Raw genomic sequence first — 23,333 nt, forward strand, 5'->3', positions numbered from 1 at the left:
AACGCAGAAAGAACACTAGGAACCATACTGGTCCAGCTCCAGTGACAAAAATCCAAGAGAGCCAAGGAGCTGAAAACCAAACTGGGATCCCTGAAGGTCATCACAGGTTCACCATGGAGTTGGCTCAAATTTTTAGGTCATCACCCTTGACTCCTGGGTGCACCTCTAGATTCAGAATAAATAGAATGAAATCTGGTGTGAATCTGTAGCCCCAGATCCAGACAGAAATAAAACCATGGGGTGGGGATGGAGGAGTCAGATGGAGAGGAGATAAAGCTAACATACACTTGGATGTTCTCTTGCATGGTTTCCTGAAAATGTCAAATTCCAGGACCTAAGTCTAATTTTCTAGGCTGTTTAAATGATTGTGTAGACGAATGGGAAACCTGTAAACTCCCTTCAAAGTTCAATCATTTTATATTAAGAAAAAGGGAATACACTGTAGTTTAAAAAAAAAAGAAACAAAAAAGAACAAAGTGAAAACATTAGCTCTGAACGTGCAAGTTAAAATGTAACTATTACGTGGAAAACATGGAACCATGCATACTTCTGCATGAATGGAAAACAGCATTTATTAAGCACTGACTACGTGCAAAACACTGTGCTACACTCCAGGGATACGAACAGAAAAGACAGAAGCTCTGGCCCTCTAGGTGCTCACATTCTAATGGGGCAGACAAGGCACATAGGTTTCAGCTGCAAGTCAGAGGAAAAGAGACCATTGCCCTTAGGATGCAGAAGCAAGGCAGATGCTAATGGCTCTTCTTTAATGTCATTCCCATAGATAAATCCTATCAGTTCCTGGTGTTGAACCACCTGACAGTGTCAAGGACTTCAGTGGCAACAACTCTCCCCTCTGGGCCACAGTGGCTGTTGCTGTACCACCCACAGCAGTGATCACCAGGCTACATCTCCACAGGGGCTGCTTGCCAGGATGACGGCTATGAGATGGGGTTGGAAGTTTTGCTATTTCAAAGGCTCTTGAGTCCTGGTCTGAGGGAAGATGGCCGTCAAGGAAGTGGTGGTGTACTGACCTTCCTGGCCCATGTTGCTGTCTCTCGTCTCTCCCTCAGGTGCCTGCCCTGTGAGTGGCAGCTGGCTGGCAGTAGATGGAGAGAGCTGACATATTAGATAATTTTAAGGATCTGAAAACCTTATAAAAAGAGAATAGTCCCCTCCTTCCCTCCAGTATTAATAGTCACTGAATTGTATCGAGGTTAACTTTGTTTAAATCTCTCTCCTACCCCTCCCCTCTCAGCAGCTACTTCCTCATTGTACCAGGACTCTAAATTTCCTTTTCAGTCTTAATTCTGGTGAATCATTCCACTGTTTCTCAACCAGTTAAAGAATAAATACAACAGATCTTGAGAGAGACTGTAAGCAGAGAGATAGCAAAGAAGCTTAAAACAGCAAGGAGTAGCTCCAAAGAAAGGTGAAGGGAAAATTACATCACATGTTTTTAAAGGACCTCTATTTTGCCCCCCAGATTACACCATGTTGTGTATTTTATTTGGTGGTATAATGGAGGTAGGAGGACTCTGTTCTAGTCCTCATTCTACCTAGCTTCCTGATCTGGGGAAGGTTATTTTTCCTCTCATGAATAAAAAGAGGAGATTAGCCTAAATGATCCTTGGCCCCTTCTAAACTCTTAAAATTCTACGACCATAATATGTTTGAGTAGCTATGATTTAAACTGGCTAAAATATCTAAATGCAGAATTGATAAGACAAAATTAATCTCCAGATGGAATAGTACTACACTACTGAAGAAGTCAAGAAAAAAATTCAGTTGGCTACTGAAAGAAATTCCTACAGGATGATTTTTAGTATTTTTGATATTTCAGGAAAAAGAAGCAAATGAGTAAAACATAACCTTTTTAGTTAGTGGAAAAGCTTTGTCAAAACTAAAACAAACCAACCCTTAAGTTTAGACGGGCTATAAATAACAGACAAATGAAAAAGCAATCTTGACTTTTAATTAGAAGAATACAAATAAGAGTTTCAAAACAAGTTATCCAGCAAGATATTACATCTAGCAGAAGCATAAACCCCAAATACCTGATAAAGAGTTGGATTTATGACATATGTAAAGTAAATGCCAGAAAGGCTCTCATAAAACTTGATGTTTTTGTAATAAAAATGCCAACAAAATACCTCCTGAATTTTGTTTTGTATTTTTTAACTAGGAGCTATCTATGTGACTGTGAACCTTGAAGGCTACATACCACAGCAAGTCCATGCCTGTAAATTCCCTTTGTGTAATTTACTTGATTTAAAACAAAATGAGACCCACGTGGTTTACCATTATTCTCAACTGTGTGCGTGCAAAGCCCCTTCTTTTCTGCTGCCTAGATCTGCACATTTCCAAACGGCTTTTAATGAGCTGCTGTCATAATGTTAAATTGGGATTAGCATTTTACCAAAAGCAAAGAATGTGGCTGCAGATGCTGTGTCTATGTTCCTTCAATCTTCCCCCTAAAGGCAATTCCATTCTTCATACAGCTGTCCAGGTGGGCCTGAGGTTTTTTGGGTTTGGGGTTTTTTTTTTTGGTGTTTTTCCCTTACTTTTAAGTGATCAGCACTTAAAAAACAAACACAAAAGATTCCAAAGCAAGGGGTGGAGGTAGCTGAAAAAAAAAATCCAAACCTCAAAACAAACGATTCTAAACTGATTATTTCATTTCATGCCTGGATTAACTTCAAATTTGGCTAGACCTCTAGCCAGTGTTAAAAGTATACAATTTATAATGAGAAAAATTAGGAAAAAAATAACACAGAACCAATGCAGAGGTCAGAAGACCCAAAACAGTAGCATGAATCTAATAATTTCTCTTTTGGAAAAGTTCAGTTTGTGACAGGGAGAAAAGGAAAAAAGAAAATGGAGCTATGTGGGAGAGGGGAGGTAGGAAAGGCACTCTGGGGGAAAAAACCCTTTATTTGTTCCATGATCAGTAGCCAGACTAGGCTCAAGACGAACCACAAGAATACAGAACATGGAACTCTGACCCTTTTGTATTACTTCCCTGACCAAGGACAGCCAGTATTGGAAATACAACAAAAAGTCAAGGAGAGCTCCTCATAATTCCAGAGATGGCTCTCTTTTACAGCCTCTGCCCTAGAATTCCAAAATAAGAACCAAAGTCAAACTAAAGACAGTCCAGTGCCCTTATATCTAGTCTGATCAAAATGAAAATTTTTTTCAAATATTAATCTGTTTCCAGCATAAACCCACTTCAAAATACATTACCAGGCAGTGTTAGACCTTGGCCAGTCTCTTTAGCATTCACAAATGGACATGCCAAAACTCAACAATGAATAAAGCTTGAACTCTGTTACGATAACTGTACTACAATAGCCCCTCAACTATCCAGAACTCAAGACATTTAAGCAACCTCACCTATCCAGAAGACAGATGAAAACCAGAAAAGCAGATATCTTTAAGTGGCCAAAAGAGATATTATAAAGTCATGTACATTATCAAGATCATGTAACACAAGATCTCAAGCCTTCACTCAAAGCCTGCTTGTTTTTATTTTTACAAAAAAAAATTCTATCAAGTTTGGTAATCTTTCTAAGTACACAGCAAATTAGATACAGCAATAAGAAACGGTGAGAGGAGCTGCCAGAAGGAGACAAACTAACAAAGGGAAGAAGCAGGCAGTGACAGGAAAACTATAAAAAGCAGAAACAAGAACTCAAAAAAAAATCATTCTGGCCATTTAATACAAAATCCACTACACAATAAGCAGTGAGGCCACCATTATCTTCAATGTATTCATCTCTGATACCAAAGATAATCATACTAATGACACAAAGTAATTAAAAAATGGTCAATCTATGGTCAGTTATACTCTGTTTAAGAAGTCAGAGAAATAAATGATACATTTCATAAGATCTATATCCAAAAAAGTTAACCCTCATGAGGGATAATACATGTGGAACAGTGAATATAATGTCAGATACTGTGGCAAAATGATGAGAGTTTTGCTGAGCTGCATTTTCCCTCCATTTTCTTTTTTTTTTTTTTGTTCTTTCAAAGAAGGGATAGCTTGCTGGGGAGGGGAAAGGAGAGATACCCTGAAATTAATGTGATTTTTAAAAAAAGATGATTAATAAAAACAAACCCTCTCTCATTTCTCCAGAGATTTAAATAGCCAAAGTTTTACAAGGTGTTGATTTAGAAGATTCTGGATGTCAACTATAAAGAGGTAATCAGTAAAAGAAAAATTAAAAACTATAAGTGACATGAAAATTCCAAATGCTCCAAACCATTAATAGTGAGAGAAATTAAAATTTAAACAATTCTGAGGTTTCATCTCATACCATGCAAAGTCACCCAGAGGACAAAAAAAAATCAATGAGGACAATGTCAGAGGGGCTTGGGAAGGAGGCACATGAATACATGGCTGGTGAGGCTGAGGAAGGCATTCAACTGTTCTGTATTTCAGTGTAGAATTATGCAAGGAAACAGACTAAACTGCCCTCACCTTGTGTGATCCCTCTAATTCCCCAGGGAAGTCAATCAGAAACATAAATCCAAAAGATACCAAAATATTCCTAATGGCACTCTTTGCGATAGCAAAGAACTGGAAACAACCAGGTGCCCACTGTGTGCTGGATAGTAATGGACTGAAACATGAATGTCATATGAGACATGAATTAAGAATTAATTCATGAATTAAGAAACTATAAAAGAAAAGTTCAGAAAAACATAGGAAGAGTTTATGAACTGATACAGAGTGATAATAAGGAGAAACCAAGACAACAATATGCACTATGTATTGAAACCATGTAAATGAAAAGGAAGTCAAAACTCTAAGTACCTGAAAACCAATGAAAGTCCCAGAGAATTGGTAATCTAATAATGAAACATGCCTTCTCCATGCAGAGGCAAGGGACTACAATGGCAGGCTGTTTATATATGTCGTCAGATTTGGGCACTGTAGCAGATGCTTTTGCTTAATTATTTTCTTTGTCATAAGGGATGGTTCAATTTTGGGGACTGAAGGAGTGGGTTTGGTTGTTGTCAATTTAAATGACTGTGATTTAAAGACAAAAGCCAAGAAAAAAAAAAGAAATCATGGAGCTGCCAGGAGTCCTCTAGTCACATACTCCTCCTTCTCAAACTCAACAATGCTGGAAAAGAAGCTATCTACATCTATGGGTGAGAAGAGCAATGGGAACAGCTGTAGGCTGCATGACTTACACTGGGTTCAATTACCACTAATGGCCATGACAGTACATAGTTTAGGGGTAAAAATAAAAGAAGGAAAATCTGAAAGGGAATGATGAACTTCAGTAGGATTTTGTTTTAATTTTTCAGAAATTCACATCATGCTGTATTATCTTTTGAGAAAGGTTCCAGGTTTTTCCGTGTGAAGCAGCAGTACAAAAGAAGGCATGCATATATAAAACCTCAAGTTGAAGTGCTGATACACTAACTAAATGTGTTACCTCAGACCAGTCACTTCAAAATGCCCTCACTACACTACCCTCACACTGCATTCAATGATCTCTAAGTATCTCTTCTAGCTCTACTACTTTTATGACTGCCTAGGAAATTCCCTTAAAAGGGACAGGCAGACATATATTGGAATATGTATTAAATCAGTTGACCTAGCAATAGAAAAATGGCTACCTAAACACAATTTTTTTAAATGTATTGGTGGAAAATATTTTGGATTTTTCACCCCTAAATTCTCTTCCCCTCAAAAACTGGAGGAAAAGTTAATTGGATACTTCCCACAAGATATAAAGAACCACCAACTAAGTTTATGAAATATGTAAAAGTTTTTCATGTACTGTCTGTCTCTAAGTAGCAAGAAGAAAAAGAATAAAATAATGGCACAATCTGAAGTACAGCTCTATGGAGTGGAGTAGTAACATTCTTTGAAAAAAATTTTTTAAAGAAGTTCAGATGGCTAATATGGAAATATGTTTTGCATGACTTCACATGTATAATTGATATCAAATTGCTTGCCTTCTAAAGGAGTGGGGAGGGAAAGGAGAGAGAGAATCTAGAACTCAACATTTTAAAAAATGAAGGTTAAAATTTTTTCACATCTAATTGGGAAATACGTAATAAAATAAAGTTTAAAAAAAAATTTTAAAACAAAGAAGTTGTTCAGGAAAAGTTAACAGCTAAGGACCTTAAGTATCCAGGAGTATAAAGATGACCATACGTGATGAAGATGTCTTCTGTATTCATCTAAGGATCGATTCTGAGACTGATCATCAACTTAAACATTCTAAAGTTGATTTCTTCTGCAATCACTGTGTCTGAATCAGGGCTCTTTTATATGATAGATCTAATATTTTTCAGACTGTAAGAGGGTTTCTACTTAAAAGCAGAGAAGAGAATAAGGTGGAAGACTTTATAAGAGAAGAATGCTTCCAGCAGTCAATTCATGCTGCTGCAAATCTCATCGATCTAAGACTCAAAGGCAGAAACTTAAAACGTAAGGCTGCTGTTTCATTTGTCTCAACCCACAAACAAAGAGCTAGTGGGGGACTTGATATTGGGAAGGTATTCTAAAATATTGTGGAATACGAAAACACCTTCAGGTCTTTCGTCATAGAACAGAGTGGGAATTCTGTCAAATAAATACTTCCATCATCATCTCTAACATTTTAAAGAAATTATATGTTTGGAAAAATACCAAATGAATTTGTTTCAATACAAGTAAACTTTCACTTTTCATAAGTTAATGAAGATGGCAAAAATAAAGAATCAAACAAGCAGAAAGTGCTGATAGAATGAGCTCAGAAAATGAGTCTAATCAGACAATATCCCATGTAGCAAAACTTATGTTCAAGAAGCTTTAGGATTTTTTTACCCCACTCATTTAATTAAATACTTATTGAATGAAAGAAGAATTGTATCTGGTTGACACAGGTAGGGACACTAAGACCAGGAAAACATAATTTTCTTTATATTAATAGTTTTTTCTGTTCAAATTTTTCCTGACTTCTATTAAACTGAAAAAAATAAATAAGAGATGGAAAATTACTCAGAAGCTCCATTTATAGCCAAAATTCAATTAGCATTTTGTAATTATCTGTATAAGCTCTACTTTTAGAATTAATAGTCAAACAAGATAATTTTATATCTGTCAAGTTATACATGTTTATCTTCATGAGTTAATGATGTAGTGGTGAAAAAGTCCCCTTTATATCTGGAATCAGAAGACCTAGGTTCAATAAAGTTCTGCCACTTAGTACAAATTTGACTTTGGGTAAGTCACTTAATTTCTCTATACCTCAGTTTCCTCAACTGTAAAATGAAGTGGCTGGACTAGATGACCTCTGAGTGCATACCTGGCTCTAAATCTATGATTACTGGTCCGTACTTTTCTATGATTAATATTACTTTAAAGCTAAAAAAGGGCTTGTAAAAATTAAATTTCATATTTCAGGTTTTATCTTAAAAAAGAAAAAAACTTCCTCATTCCACCCTCTCCTATCATCACACACACATATACACAAAGAAAAATAAGTTTCTTCTATATTTTCCAAATTTCCAGAATCTGTACATCTCTTTTTACAAGGCTGATTAATAATGCCAAATTTCCTCATTTTCTATGTAATTATAAAGAAAGATTTATATCCTAATGACTTGGCAAGATATTAAGCCTACAGGAGACAAGCAGTGGAGAGTGGTTAATTACAATCCACAGATAACAATAAGGTTTTACCAAGAGGTGGGCAATTTAAGAAGACCTGATTTTCCTAGTCTCTTCTTTTTAGCAGCCCAATGTTGCCCCATGTTCTCAACTTCGCATTTTTGTTCCCCAACTCCTTTGGCCCTAATGCAGTAGCTCTGTTTTTGAAGAGTGGAAAAAGTGATGTCTTCGAGCTATAACTGTACTTGAACTAGTATATGGCTCAGCATCAAAGACAGATGCCAACCCTAAAAAGCACAACAGATGCAACCATAAAAAATACACACACACACACACACACACACACACACACACACACACACACACACACACACACCCCCTACCCGAATTCCTTTTACTTTCTGAATGAGCAAGAACTGCAGACAGCACCTGCCTAATAGGGGAAGCAGTATCCACAGCAGACTGATTAAAGCCTACACAATTAAAAAAAAAAAGATTACAAAGTACCGTGGCAGGCAAGATGCCTTAAATTCATAATGCGTATGCATTGTAGTCATCATTCTCTAGCCAAGAATACCAAATATATCAAGTAATGCACCCTGGTCATCTCCAGCTTTAGTTACATGTACCCTGTATAACTAATGCATGACTCAAGATTCCTCTTTCCCCACTGCCCTTACACATTTTTTCCCCTGCACCCTCAGAGTATATTACCTGTTTGCAGAGGTCTCTAGACAAAAAAAAAAAGTTGACAGCTTCTAAGATTCTACCCTTCCTTCTCTCTGTCCTTGGGGATCATTTCCACTCTTTCTTCTGCCTGTCTTAAATGTGCTGGTAAAATTATTCCCAAGGTGATTCCCTCCATGAGATAGAATTCTATTTATAACTCCTAATACTTCATAGGTGCTCTTAAGAAAGGGGAAGTATACAGGCAGAAAGGGCACAAAATCAGCTTTGTAGCCTTAAGAAAGTAGATCGCTTCCCTTGTGTCATCCATGCTGAAGATCCCTTTGGAATCTCAATGCTGAGCAATACTAAGGACTACCTAAAATCAAGAGCAAAAAAAATTCTGAGGCTATTAATCAGCTAACAAATACGCATGAGGAGTAAACCAAAATCAAGGTCAGCATCTTGAAAAATTATTATACCCACATCAGATATAACCATGACTATTAAGTTGGAGTCCTTGAGATCTTAATTTTTTTTTCTGCGCCAGCCAGGCTTACATTTATTTTTTAAAAAATATTTTCTAAGTAAAAATGTCGCTCTCTGATCAATAAAGATTGGCTATTATTAAGACACCTGAAGTTGCTTCCAAACTAGAGAAAATTCATCTTTTTCACCATCAATGACTCCATGGTCTGATACCATATTATCTCACAGCCATTAGCAGACAAAAATTTCCAGGAATTAAGATCTGATTATTTTAGTTTTCTTGATGAAGCCAGATTTTAATAACATACACTGTACACTACAGGGTGTGTGTGTGTGTGTTACTGAACCTCAAACGGGAAACTGACTTTGCCTCCATTTTCTTCTTTTTTGACTAATTTCCTAATTCTTAATGATGTACATCAGAAGCTCTGCAAGATGCAGTAGTTAAGTTTGAAGCCTCAACAAAAAGATCAAAGAAGCAAAAAAGAAAGCAGGAAGAAGAAAGAACACAAAGGAGAGGAAATTCAGATAGTACCAATGGTTTAAAAAACACTGCTACCTGGAATCAGGGTTTTAAAGCTAGAAGGTGTCTTGATTAACAACTACTTTAGCCCTTCTTCCCATATTACAGATGAGGAAACTGTGGTCAGGTAAGCTAAATAACTTACTAGTCACACAGTTACTTGAGATACATAACTTACGGACATGAAATGGTATTCGTGATGGGTGACCAAATGTTGAACTGATAAAAGTGGTAAGCCACACAAATGAAGAAATAGCTTAAGACTATAAAATATACTTGTTTAATTTTTTAAATACGTTCATAATTTACAATTCTAAAACTCTTACATTAACCAGACAGAAAATAATTTATTCATTCATTCCCCCAACATTCATATTTTTTTTAAACACTTAAACAGAAGTCAAAAGTATAAATTCCATCTTACAAGTTTTCTACAATTCCAAGAATGTGTTCAAGTGAGATGCTCAGGAAACACAATGGTAGATAATCGTCAGCTATACCATCCACTCCTACCCTTATGTTATAGATGGACAGATAGGAATTAGGAGAAAAGAGCCAAAAAGACTTAATGCAAGAGCACCCTTTACTGATCTCAAGGTACTTGCCAAGAACAAGCCAGAGCACATCAGGGAGTTATTTTCCAACATCTTCTGCAAATTAAGAAGTTACGGCAATAATTACACAATTATGTTTAATTTCTACTTTGGAACCACACTGAAACTGCAGTTAGTGCTTCTGTTCAGTTATCTTCACTCTTCCCCACTCCTTTGGCCTTTAAGAAGCAAATTCCAATACAACTAGGCAAACAGGAAGGTTTCCATATGGAACAAAGTGACAATCAAAGGACCCTATCTGATGTAACTCCAGGTCCAAATCACACTAATCAACAGACAACTTATTCTTTCTCGCTCAACTCAAAAGTTAATTCTCTCCATTCTATAGAGAGAAAAGTCTACACATCTCTAATATAAAGTATCAGCAGGCTCACAAATTCAAGGAAACCAGCTCCAAGTAAAAATACGATGGTTCAGAAATTTTATGAATGCCCTAAATGGGCATGGTCATATGCAAATGTCTTTTCTTTTAGGATCTTTCTCTTTGAAACAGAAATCCCTTTTAAAAAGCTATCTACTCTAGATCATATCCATATGATAGCTGGCAATGGGCAAGGGGTTTTCTAATCTCTATAAATGTAATAGATCTACCATCTCACCCTCTGCTGATAGGAGCTCTAGAAAGCCAAGATGCAATTTTGGTAAAATTATTAGGAAGTGAGATCATAAGTAAAAATAAGGAAATTTGTCCCTGTGTGGCTTTTAGTGGTTCTGTACCATCAGCCCTTCATACTTGAAGGGGATGTTGCCAGTGATGATGCTACCCATATGCCTCAGTCCCGCACAAGCCATCTTACTTTATATAACTATGTAAAATTTGTCCTCTGATTAGGAGCTGCTATCGATAGGGCCGATTACTGTTCACAGATCTGATTCTTTGTCTCAAAGACTATATGATATTTTTGGTCAAACCAAGCTTAAACCCCTTCAAACTTCGATTTATGAATTTATTAGTGAGTTAAACAAGATGGAAGAAGCTCAGATTATCAGTGTACCCAAAGAAGAAAACAGTGGCTAAAACCCAACATGCAAAAGAGCATAAGACCTGGACTAATCTAGGAAAGTTTCACTATAATGCAACTAGAAATAAATGCAAATTAAGTTCTCAGAAACTACCCAAAAGAATTTACTTGACAAAGAATAGAAGACCTTCATTATAAAACAATAATGACCCAGATCAACATAATACAAATGTCTATTGCTAACACATCTTTGACACTGTACCACTCTGGAATAGGTTGCTTTGTTCTCAATAAAGAACTGAGCGATTAAATAATATAACAAACTTGTACTGGAGTACTCAAGTTACTGTCAATCAATCATACCTTGAGAAACTAGAAAAACTGAGATGTCAAGATGATATGTTCAAGTAGCTACCACTTTCACCTTGTGTATTACAAAAAATAAAGTGTTGCTCTAATTCTAAAGTTTAAAACAAAACTTCCGATCAATTATTTATCAACAAGTATTTAAGTGCCTACTATGTGTCGGTAACTGTGTTGAGCTCAAGAGGGCAAGTATAAAGAATGAAACAATCTCCACTCACAAGAAGCTTAAATTCCGATGTAGAAGAAATATACACAGCATAAATACAAATATATACAAATATAATACAATTAAATGCAAGGCAGTTTGGGTGGACGGCAGTAATAATTTGGGAATGGGGGGGAGGCGGACAGACAGGGGGACAGAAAAGGCTTCACACAAAAAATGAACTAGAGTGGTAAGAGGTCTGAGGCAGGGAGACCAATTAGGAGGGCTGTTGCAATAATCTAGGTGAGAAGTGATGAGGGCCTGAACTAATGTGGTAGCCATGTGAATGGAGGGTCAGATTCAAGAGATCATGAAAGGAGAAACATCAAGATTTGGCAACTTATTACTAATATATGTGGGATGAGGGAGAGTGAAGAGTCTAGGATAATACTAGAAATTACAAACCTGGGAGGCTAGAAGAATAGTGGTGGCTTCAACAGAAATAGGGAAGGTTGAAAAAAGGAAGAGTTTCAGGGAAAAGACAATGAGTTCAATTTTGGACATGTTTAGATTAAGGTATCTCTGTGATGTTCAGTTTCAACTGTCCAATGGGAAATTGATGATGCAGGAAAGAAACTCAAGAGAGAGACTGAGGCTAGATAGAGACAGAGATATAAAGAGAGTGACAGAGACAAAGATAGAGGCCATATATTGTTGTCAGCCTGGAAATAATAGTTAAGCCCATGAGAGTTGATGAAGTTACCAAAAAAGAGAGTATAGAGTAAGGAAAGAAGAGGGCCCAAGGTAGAGTCTTCGGCAATACCTATTGGGGGTATAATGATGAGTCAGCAAAGGAATCTGAGAGCCATCAGACAGGCAAGAGGAGAACCAGGAAAGAGTAGTGTCATGAAAACCTAAAGAAGGGAAAGTATCTAGGAGGAAAGATTCTTAAAATCTAAGTTCTTGTCCCATCAGAAAGGGTTTCTATTTCAATATAATTGTCTAGAATGATGCCAAACAAAAGTTAGCAATGTGGATCAGCAGCTCCAAAAGAAAGTATTAATGGGGGCAGCTAGGTGGTGCAGTGGATAGAGCACCAGCCCTGGATTCAGGAGGACCTGAGTTCAAATCCGACATCACACACATAACACTTACTAGCTGTGTGACCCTGGCCAAGTCACTTAACCCCACTGCCTAACCAAAAACAAACATACAAAAAAAAACTATCCAAAAGAAAGTATTAAAATATCACTTTGAGGTGCAACCACACAACACATCCTCTTTCTTTGGCTTCACCTTGCCCAAGGAAAAAAGTTGGTGGTGCTAATGGTGGACAAAGTAGACTACCACACCCACTTCTGGCAAACTTATCCAGAGCTCCAACCCATTCTTAGGTAATACAAACCAACAAGGATGCCATTTATTATTAATTCAATCTGTGACAAGATGATTCAGGAGTTTCTAGAGGGGCAGGAAATGAAACAGACAATGAAAACTAGAACAAGCTGTTGAGATGATTCACTACACACATCCAAAGATACATTAAGCTTTCTGCAATGAAGGGGCCAAATCCACAACTTGCTGTGGCTAGTACACTGGGCCTGGATGCTGTAGGGCCAACCCTGAAGTAGCAAGGGGGAGGAAGGGAGGTGAAAGATCACCATGTATTTGAAAATTATGTTCCAAAGTGAGAAAGTTAGTGCGCACAAGGAGCAGATTCCTTTGTGTCTGAGCCCTATCTAACTGGGTTTAGTCAGAGAAGCAGAATTAAAGTGGGCAACAGAAAAATCCACAGAGTTCACAATGAATCTTTGCCCTTTTTTAGACAATATTCTCCTGAGGTCTAAATCTAGACCAATGCACATGGGATAGTCAAAATAATGAACAAACCAAAAAAAAAAATTTTTTTAAGGAAAAGAAATATCAACTCAGCAGAGTGCAGCAGAACTCTTGAGGTAAGTTAGGAAGGATGACTAAAAACTTTAAAACTGAAATAAGGCTAAGACATAGAAAAATGAATCACAAAAAAAAAGAAAATGCTTGAAGGGTATAAACAAAAGAGAAAACAGGAAATTGTCTAAATAAGATATTTTAAGATAAAAATTAAATAAATCAAAATTGTTGACTAGTAAAGTGGAAAATATTTTTAGAGTGAAATCTCTTACACCAGAGACTCTCATCCCAAAGGAAGTGGTAGATGCCCATCAGCTGAGTCATGGAAAAACAGACTAGTCCTAACACAATACTGCAGAGTACACCATGAGAAATAATCCTGCCTTTGCCCTAGGAGACGGGCAAGAAAGGAAGACTTATAGTAACAGGTCTTTCCTCACACTAATTTTGATAATTTTCTGAATTCTCAAGGGGAAGTACTAGAAAAGAACTGCACTAAGTTACACAAAACAAAATCCATTTTTGTCCTTTTCATATAATTCCTATTGTATAACACAAGCCTGGAGGAGAAGATAAAATGTTGAATATTTATTCAACACTGAGTGGTCATTAGTGATGTTTTAGTTACCATAAACCACATCTCCATCTACTGGAGAAATCTAGGAAAAGCAAGTTAAAACCCATTAAAATAAATGTTAAGAAGGTCAGCTTCTGAAAGTTCGATTTTTCTCCTACTTAAGCTTAATTAAGCCCTTTGATATTATTAAGACATCAACATTTAAGTGATATGATAGTTCAAAAACATTTAGTTGAAAATCATCCTTTTGCCACAAACAATTTTAAATACACAAAAGAAGACAAGTCTGCCCTAGTCTTTTAAAGTATAATAATATCCGTGGGGAAGGGGATGGCCCAAAGGTAGAGGAATTACAAATTTGGTTTTAAGGCAATAAGATTAACACAGACACGTGCATCTTCAAGGAGAACAGGAAATTTCTGAACTACCAGAAAAAGGCTTCAGCAGCTCAGTGTGTGTGGCCTCAGAATCAGTATGCCAAAATAAATGGACAGGCACAGAACAGGGCAAAGTGTAGCTAGGTTAGCACCCAATTATATCAAAAGTTGAAAAGGATGTATATTTATCAGGGATATGTTTCAATAATAAGTAACTATATATACTATATATAACAACTTTTATTGTTGTAATTGCTTTACAAAGTGCTTTCTACATCTTTTAAAATTGAATTTTTTTTGTTAAACTTTTAAGTTTCAAGCTATCTCCCTCTACCCACTCTGAACTAGATAAGACCACCATTTTACACACACACACACACACACACACACACACACACACACCCCTATACTATGTATACTTCTATTTATCAGTTCTTTCTCTGGAAGTCTATAGCATCTTCCTTCATAGGTTCGTTGTAGTTAATCTAAATATTTGTAATACTCAAAATAACTTAGTCATTCACAGTTATTCTTCAAATAATATTGCTGTTACTATATCCAACATTCCCTTGGTTCTGCTCATTTCATTCTTCATTATTTCAAGCAAGCTTTCCATTTTCTAAAACCAACCTGCTCATCATTTCTTATATCACAAGAGTATCCCATTTTTAAAATTTAATTTTATTGTTTTTGTACTTTCTATATATTAGCTTATTTGATGCTAACAATAACCCTGTGAAGTAGTACCTCATTTATAGATGAAGAAATCAAGGCTTAGAGTGCTTAAATGACTTTATCTAATGTCATGCCACTAGTACTAGAAGCAAGGAGCCTAACCTTCAAATTCCAAATCCAGTGTTCTTTCTATTAAACCAAACTGTGATACAAGCCAGTTAGTTCACAACCAGCTACTAATCTAAAACACAAAGCTCATTATTTCAGTCAAATCCCTGAAAAGTATCTACTAAGCCATAGGGACTATTCTTCTTCCATATCTAAGACCTCATGGCACTGGTATAAGGAGGGAACAGAGTGATCATAACACAGTCCTCTCCCTCTGCCATCAACTCCAATTCTGGAGGTGTTTACTTGTTTCTTTTTTAGCAAAAGGGATGCAGAATAGCAATACTAGGTGGATGAGTATATAATTTTCAACATATGCAGGGAAATGTGGCATGGCATAGTAGACAAGAGGATTGGCCTTGGAGTCAGAAAGAACTGAGTTCAAACCCTGCATCTAACACATAGTAGCTGTTTCCATGGATGAGATTTAACTTCTTGGTGCTCCAAGAAATTCTTTAAGACTATAAGTTAAAGATTTGAGTTACCAAGATGCATCAGTTGAGAGTGTTTCTACACTAGGAATATGCCAATGAAATAAAATAGGGGGGACCCTTTCCACCAGGAGGTGGAAACCCCTGTTTATTCCACCTTCCCGCCCCCCCCACCAAAAAAAAAAAAGACATCTTGATTTACCAAAAGGAAACCATCTGGCTCATATCTTAAGATTTAGATTTTCTTTTCCCTTTATGTAAGTAAGGGTATTTCCCTTCACCTTCCTTAAAAAGGATTTAATAGAAATATTTGCATCAGTGGAAGGAGTCTCCATTTTAGGAGTTGCCTACACCAATAAAATCACAGATCTGGAATAGAAAAATTAAAATACCAGCTGCTTTAGCCACACAAAGCACTCTCAGCTTGCTTGCCAGGGAAGATTAGGCTCATATATTTCACTCAGCCTCTACTTTCCACAACACACGCCTTGGCCTGTACCGGCACAATTTCCAGTCAGCTCGTTTCAGGGCACCTGAGATCTCCATGGGCTCAACAAAGTCCTCTGCATGAATGAATGTCAACCTTCTGGCAACTTCCACATTCTCAAGATAGAAAGAAACAGATACTAATATACACTAATTCTGACAATTAGGTGGGTCAGGGGAGTGACTCAGCACTACAAATTCTCCTTCAGGTTGTACCACTCCAGTAAATTCTAGGAATACAAGATGGTCAGATAGGATGTACAAGTTATATTAGCACAAATTCCCCAAAGTTTTTCCATCAGCCACCTAGGCAATGGTTATTCAGAACTACCCACACTGTTCTAATATGGATCAAGATCCAATCGGGATGGCTACTCCCTAGCAATATGCTAGGTCATTTAGGCAGGCCCTTTTTTAAAAAATAAATTTTTATTGACATATTCTGTTTTTATATCACCTACATTTACTACTAGTATCCTTCTCCATCACCTCCCAGAGAGCTGTCCTTTGTAATAAAAAGATTTTTAAAAGAGGAAGAAAAAAATTCCACAAAACTAGCAACATAACCAAAAAGTTTAAAGCTATATGCAGACTCTCATATCCATGGTTCCCTTCGTCTGCAAAGAAGCATAGTGGAGGTGTCTTCTCATACTTCTTCTTTGGAGTCAAGTTTGATCATTACATTTTCACAGCATTCAGTTTTATTTTATTCTGAACCTAGCCACAAAATAAAATGGATATTTCCATGTACATAGTAGAAGAGAAAAAGAGAACTGTACATAAAACTGAAGTTTTCTATTATATACAGACTGCTTATCTTTTTTAAGTATGTAAGTTCAACCTGTAGCTTTCAAAGCTGCTCTGCACTGACAATGCTCCTTTCTGGCCTTCCTTCTGTTTTCTTCTCTGAATTAAAAAAAAAAAAAGATGTCTCAATGACTTTTTTTCCTTTATTTTCACTCCATTCACTTGATTGTTTTGTTATAGTTCTTTCTATTTACATTGTCTTAGTTACTGGTTTCTTTTTTTTTTTAATAAAATTTTGATATCTTGTTTTTACATTGCCTAAACTTCTCCCCTGCCCTCTGAGAATCATTCTATGTAACAAAGATTATTTTTAAAGAAAAAAACAGGAAAGAAGAAAAAGTCAGCAAAACCAAATAAATATACCAAAAAAAAAATCTGAAACTATATGCAGTGTTCTATACCCACAGATCTCCCCCTGCAAAGGAGTGAGGAAGAGGGGGCCACACTTGCTTCTCTGTGTAATTTTGCAACATTTGCTTTCTATGCTTTTTTCGTGGTTGTTCTTTCCATTTACAATGCTGTAGCCACTATGTATGTTGTTTATAGAGGTCATACAGATTGTGTATAATAGTTTTCCTGGCTCTGTTTACTTCATTTTTTTTTATCAGTTCACACAAGTCTTCCCAGGCTCTGCGATGCAATAAACACAGTGTCCCAAAAGTCTTGGTGTAGTTTTAAAATTTTGGGGACACCCTGCATTTTGGCGTACATAAGTCACATGTCTCATAGTGGAATCTCTGGGTTAAAGGATAGGGATGCTTTAGTACCTTTCTTTACATAATTCCAAATTGTGCAATTTCTTTTACCGCTGGTTTGGATTTTCTTTTCTACAGCTAAAGTTGCCCCGTATCAAGACAGCTAACAAATCCTAAAAATGACAAAAGAAGCAGTCCATTTTCAATATGATAGCTCCTTATTCAGGAGTAGAAAAAAGGGCTGAGGATGCCCCAAACCTAATTTCTAAAATTGTAGATGAGATACCTGGTAGACATTGCTTTCAGTCCACCTGGTAATGCAAGCATAACAAGCTTCCTTATAACAAAGCCAAAAAAACCCCGAATAAATGAAAATTCTATTTATGACCAATGGAGACAGGAAAGCATAGAACAATTCCTATGAGGCTAAAGATAGGGAAGGACTCATCTTTCAAACAGATTGGGGAAAATCAGCTTCTATATTATATTCTCTTTCATTTCAGGTACCCTAGAAATAAACCTTCACCCTCTTTCATGCCCCTGGATCTAATAGGACTGAGAGGGGTTAAAATGGAAGAGAGCACTAGGAAAGCACAAATAAAGCTATTCATAAAAACTTACAGTGAATAGGTTTTCTTACTACAAATCTGAGCTTAGTAAATTCTTATAGTGACTATCAGTTATTTCTTCTTTTATTGAATTTCCACATTTGACTGTATGGAATCCTAAAATTACAGTAAATTAACTAGGACTGTTCCCAATGGATTCAATGGTGAAAACAAATGAAACTGAAATAAAGGGGCCATATATAAGACTATGTAAAATAGTTTCCCTGGCTGCCCTTCAGATCATTTTTAGAGCAACTGGGACAATCATGCCCTCTCTCTAGTCTCTATAGTCTTATTATCAGCAGAAAAGTAGAGAACTGGGTGAGAAAGGGCTTATGGGCTACCTTCACAATTTATACAAAGATAGGAGAATCCAGAGCAGTATCCTTGGGGGGGGGGGTGGGGAGGAAGAGACATCATTCGTTTCCAAATCAATGACACATGTCATCAGTATCTTAAGATATTTCAAATGCTTCATTTCTTTCAAAAAATCTGTTTAAAATAAAATTCTTCTGGTGTATCACTTTCCATGAACTAGATACAGTTACAAGGAAACCAAATCTCCACTCCTTGTTGGATATTTACTCTACTGCTAAGGCTTCTCAAATCAAAATCTTCTAAGATATCAAAATCATGAAGGTAGCCACTCCATTATAATAGAGTGATTAGAGCTTCTGGCTGAAGTGAACAGCAGGTACAAATACATTCTAAAAAAACAACTATCTTTTCACAAAGTAGTATTCCCAAGTAATAAGTTTAATGAGGAAAATGAAAAAATAATCTAGATCCAATAGAAAGCAGAATTATTTTACATCTACTGGTTTTCCCCAAAATTTTCAAGAGACAGCAACTGTTCCTTAAGTCTAAAAATATTTGGGAAGAGGCACTTAAAATAGAAGAGGCCGACTAAATCAACATGGCTTTGCTACACAGAGAAGCATGACAGCCTCCAAGAAATAGCAAATATTGATATTGCAGAGAGCCATGAAAGAAAATAAAAGAAAGTCCCACTAAAAAATCTTTGGGAGGAGATAAAAGACAGATCTAAAAGACAAAGGGCCTAGACTCCTAGACTTCTACCTCCCCACCAGAATTGCTTCCAAACACAGAATGCTGAGGTTTGTTTTTTGTTTGGCTTTGTTTTTTAAATCCATTCATTAGTAATGCTGGACTTGCAGTTCTTAAGGTAAGATAATATGTAATACATTAAAGAAGGAGTAAAATTCAAATACTTTAAAATGTAGATTATTTCTTCAAATTAAGTAGTTCTTTTTTTTTCTTTTGGATTTTTGAAGTAAACAACTTGAAGAATCAGAAATGCCAAAAATTAATATTTTCATTTAACATTCATAGCATATTAATATAACATAGGTTTCTCACAGTAAGAACTTCAGAGACATAAGAAGAAACATTCTCCTATCAACGTAATGCCCAATCATGACTTCAGGATACTGATGGTGAAGCATCCTTCCATCCTCTCTGCAGAGAGGTAATGGACAATTACGTATAGAAAACGTCACACATTTTCAGACATGGCCAATGTGTTAATTATTTTGCTTGATTTGACTTATTTGTAACAAGGGAGATTCTGTTCCCAGGAAGAAGTCGTTGTAGGGGGCAGCTAAGTGCACAGTGGAAAGAGCTCCAGCCTTGGAGTCAGGAGGACCTGAGTTCAAACCTGACCTCAGACACTTGATACTTACGAGCTGTGTGACCCTGGGTAAGTCACTTAACCCCAACTGCCTCACCAAAAAGTAAAAAGAAGAAGAAGAAGAAGAAGAAGAAGAAGAAGAAGAAGAAGAAGAAGAAGAAGAAGAAGAAGAAGAAGAAGAAGAAGAAGAAGAAGAAGAAGTCATTGTGAAATGACAGTGGCCTTCACCTGATAACATGTCAGGTAGGAATGTCTTCCCACCTTCCCTCCTTCCTCCTCTGAAATGACACTGGGCACCAAGCCTAGGGAAGGCAGCCTCCAATCCTCCCTACTCATAGTCACAGACATGCTCTGCCAGATTCTCTTCCCAAGCATTTGAGTTTGATCCCTCTCTTTCTATTTATCAGAGCCAGGGATCCTGCAGCAGCTTTACACACCTTGAGTCTGGCTCAATCCTGATGTCAGCTTGAACAGAAAGAACAACTCAGAACCTTGGAACGATCTTAAGCCTCAATAATCAGTACAAGTTCTACTACAACAATACAGATTATAACAAACTGAAGAAAAAAGGCCTAGAACTCTAAATGAAAATTATCCTTTTCAAAGTTGCTCAGAAGGTTTTTCTAAAAGTCACCCACACAACTAAACATTCAATCGTGAAATGTTGGATTTTCCTTCATATTGCACCAAATGCACGCGGGGTTTAACAGATGAATAAATGTGACACTTTGAAAAAAAAAAAGAGCACATCAATAAAACACTAAAACCATACCAGTAAACTAGTTAAAGTATGGCAATTTTGGAGGGTGGGTGGAGATGGAGAAGAGAGAATATGAAGCATACTGCAAAATCAACAGCTCCAGAAGACTTTAAACTGTTAGTTTCCACCGACACAAATGCTGCTTTCTAAAGGAGGCTTGAGAACTAGGAAGAACATGGAGAACATCAGAGAGAATTCCTGACAAATGAAAACGTGAAGAGAGCTGACTGTTTTCATTTGTACAAATACAGTCCCACTCCACCTATCCATCACTTTCAATCTAGAACCCAGAAGAAAACAAAATAAGTCCGTGAGCTTTACTGAGTCTCTTGGGTCTTCCCCTTTTCACAGACGTTTACTCTTATTTTACATATCATTCTTATCTTGTTTTTGATCCCACAGAACTATTTGTGGAGACAGTAATGACAGAATGCAGAATGCAGTTTTCTCAGTCTATTCAATTCCTATTATGTAATAACCAATTCTCCCTAGAAAGTACACCCAATGTGCTGACGGCTTTTCTCTCCATCTCTGCATTCCAGGGCCAGCACAAAGGCTGGTTATTTGTCACTGAGACATGACCAATCCATATCCTTCTCCGATTATATGTGTGTGTACATGTACACACACACACACACACACACATCTTAGAAGATACTTTTATGCTGTTTCTTGTGTATAATTCTTTGTTAGCAGTTTTTTAGATACTTTTATATCCAAATACATCAGGTCATTGCCCTTTGAATGATCCAAGATCTTGATTTTTGTGGAGACTGTAGTGTGGAGGCATCACTAAAGAATATTGGTGTTAAAAAGATAAGATTTTTTTGAAATCTGGATTGTTCTAAGTGCTATGCAACTTACAAAACGCATTATAGCCTTATTCAGTCCTGGGCTCTATTTATTACATGCATACAATATCTGTACTAATAGACCAGCTCAATGGGGTTGTACACTCAACAGCACAGTATAGTCTGACAACAGGTTATCCACTTGGTTTTTTCCTGCGTGGGTTTTCAGACTGAATCTCATTTACGAGGTTCCGCATGTTCTAGGGTGTGCTCAACAGTATTCTCCACAAAAAGGAGTTTCTGAAGAGCTCATTCTCTAAAGGGAATCCCTCTCCCATTTGGACTGTGGACTGAACAACCTCCACGTAGCAAACACCTTTGGTGAACAGTCAACTCTCTATTTCAATCAATATTAATAATCAGAGGCTCAAACAAAATTATTTCTATTGTCATATATATCAAGGAATTTGTACAATCTTTATTAAAAATAAGTTTTGTTGGTGCCTTTTGCTTTACCACTAGTCATTTCCAGATACATTCTTCTCTCCTCACCCCTCACCCGCCAATCAAACCTTCCCTCGTAAGAAAAGGTTTCTTCAGTATTTTTTGGGGTCTCCTTTAGCAAGCTGTTGACTTGTTTTTCATGATTTTCTTGCATCACTCTCATTTCTCTTTCTAGTTTTTCCTCTACTTCCCTTACTTGCTTCTCAAAATCCCTTCTGAGCTCTTCCAAGGCCTGGGACTGATTCATATTTTTCTTGGAGGTTTTGGATGTAGGAGCTTTGACTTTGTTGTCTTCTTCTGGTTGTATATTTTGATCTTCTTTGTCACCAAAGTAAGATAATATAGTCTGACTCTTTTTGCGCTGCTTGCTCATGATCCTGGCCAATTACTTGAGTTTTAAACTCTTTATTAAGGTAAGAGTCTGCTTCCAATGTGGAGAATGTACTGTCCCAAGCTTCAGGGGTTTGTACAGCTGTTTTCAGAGATACTTGTAGGTACTTGTAAATTTTCAGTTCTCACAAGGTGGTATGATAAGGGATGAGGTGTTTACTCCTTTCCTGGCCTGTGACCACAAGTATTCCTTTCTGTCCTGTAACTGTGAGGAGGGGTTCCGCTCCACAGCCACTACAAGCTCCACCACGCCAGCGCTCCTCCTCACCCCAGCACCGCCACCCAGAACTGTGACCCAGATCCAAACACTGGCAAAGCAAGAGATTCCTGCCTCAGCACTGGCAAAGAGATCCCTGCGATCCCTCTCTGATCAGCCACTGGATTCCCCCTCAGTCTGTGGCCTGGAAGCTCAAGAAGCTGCTCCCCTCCCTGACCACACTCTTGGGGAATGAAGCTGAAACCCCGCCTTCCTTTCTCAGCACCAACAGAAACAGACTTTTCCCACTGACCTTCTAAGTTGTCTTTGGCATTCGTGGGTTGAGGAGTCTGGAAACCTCCACAGCTGCCCGCGATTCAGTCCTCTGAGGCCTGCTCCAGGTTTGCTGCAGCCTGCGTGCCCATGCCGCGCTGCACTGCGCTCCCAGCCCGGCACGATACACCTTTCTGATCAATCATCCAGGTTGTCTTGAGCTGGAAATTTGTTTCACTCTGTCTTTTTGTGGGTTCTGCTGCTTCAGAATTTGTTTAGAGCCATTTTTTATGAGTATTTGGAAGGGTTTGGGGGAGAGCTTTAAGCAAGTCACTGCTTTCACTCCGCCATCTTGGCTCCGCCCGTAAGTAAGAAAAAGTTAAATGAAAACAACTGATGGTGCCTGGGTCTAACGGTGATTCCAACTCTAATTCTACCATCCAGAGCCTCACTATGTTTTACCTGGACTACTTAGCTGGTCTCCCTGCTTCCAGTTTTTCCTTTCTCCAATTCAGCTACCACAGAAGTACCAAAATCAACTTTGTGATACACAGGTCTGACCATGTTACTTGCTTGCTTCAGTGGTGCCCTCTTGCTTGTAGGATAAAATACAAACTCTACAGTATTTAAGGTCTTCCACAACCAGATTCCAACCTACCTTTTTA

The 23,333-nt window shown here is 37.4% G+C and overlaps 1 protein-coding gene across 5 annotated transcripts in view; it reads right to left on the reverse strand.

Annotated features, from left to right (window-relative positions):
- FBXL18 (F-box and leucine rich repeat protein 18) overlaps window positions 1-23,333 on the reverse strand; it is a 125,234-nt gene that overhangs the window by 65,274 nt on the left and 36,627 nt on the right. The gene's annotated exons all lie outside the window — the stretch shown is intronic.

This window comes from Phascolarctos cinereus, unplaced genomic scaffold, assembly GCF_003287225.1.
Source record: "Phascolarctos cinereus isolate Bilbo 61053 unplaced genomic scaffold, phaCin_HiC Scaffold_4;HRSCAF=312, whole genome shotgun sequence".
In the NCBI taxonomy this organism is placed as follows: Eukaryota; Metazoa; Chordata; class Mammalia; order Diprotodontia; family Phascolarctidae; genus Phascolarctos; species Phascolarctos cinereus.